General features: G+C 41.1%; 1 protein-coding gene across 1 annotated transcript in view; it reads left to right on the plus strand.

The window, feature by feature from the left end:
• The window catches only part of popdc3 (popeye domain cAMP effector 3), an 8482-nt gene that overhangs the window by 1225 nt on the left and 6082 nt on the right, over positions 1 to 1175 (plus strand). The window lies entirely within an intron of this gene.

The following is a 1175-nucleotide window of genomic DNA, read 5'->3' on the forward strand; positions in this document are numbered from 1 at the left end:
ATATATATATATAGAATGAACACAAGTATGACAAGCTTGATCTTATCCAATGTTGTGTCACAAAAAAATTGCCATCATCACATAAAGATTTATGCATTTTTTGATATGATGATCCCTGCCTACATTAAGGGTGCACTCTGCTTACAGCAAACAACCAAGTTTGGAGAAAAATGAGGCTATGAAGAACCTTACAATGCAAAAATGTCATAAATTAACACATTCTCATGTTGGACTCGTCAACATATTGACGCTTGGGCAGGGACTGTCTACGTCCAGTTTTGACACGTCGGGTACCCCCCGCACGTCCGTCCTTGCCGCCGGCAGTTTTTCCGGGTTGCGCCACTTAGGGGTCTTTGGGTCGGCGGTCTGAGGTTAATTTGAGGGATCGAGATTAATGGTTAATTTGAGATACTGGGGTCAATGATAGGCTGTATATAGCTAATATAGGTTAAATGTAGGCTCTGGGTCGGTTGGTTCTCGCAAATTCTCTACATTAAAAAATGGTTAATATGAGGGATCAGGGTTATAGTTAAGTTTAGGGTCTGTGGTCAGGGATAGGCTGTCTGGGATGGTTAGTTTTGCGCATTTCCTACTCTTGTGAAAAATATACGACAACTCGCTCGTCCTCCTCCGCCTCATCTCGTAAAGAACAGACGCACGGGGGCTACCCTGTGCATCCGAAAGTTGACGCAGACGGCTACCTGACCAAGCGTCAATATGTTGACGCAGGGGGCATTAGAATGCGTTGCATAAATAATCACTGACTGAACGTCTCAAACTGATTGACTTTGAGTTAAGTCCACAGTTGACTCCAAAGTTTTCTTTTGAAGTCAATAATAGGGTTATATTACAGGTCCTTACTGGGAAAGTATAAGTAAAACAATTTTCACTACTGTTGAATATTATCAAGTTCATGTAAAACTTTATTATCCCCAAGGGGCAATTTGTGGTGCAGTCCTCAGTGAAGATCAAACACACAAACAAACAACAAAAAGCCATACGTAGAAAAAAAAATCTCGGAAGGTATTCAAGTCATGAAAACTCAAGTTAGGAGAAATGACTTGAATTGATTCAGCTGGATCTCATTGGGCCTCATGCAAGAACATGTTCGTATTCTTATCCTAAATTTCTCTTACTTTTGTTCGTACAAAGGGTTCGTACGAACATGTCACGTC

Source organism: Austrofundulus limnaeus, unplaced genomic scaffold, assembly GCF_001266775.1.
Source record: "Austrofundulus limnaeus strain Quisiro unplaced genomic scaffold, Austrofundulus_limnaeus-1.0 Scaffold304, whole genome shotgun sequence".
Classification (NCBI taxonomy): Eukaryota; Metazoa; Chordata; class Actinopteri; order Cyprinodontiformes; family Rivulidae; genus Austrofundulus; species Austrofundulus limnaeus.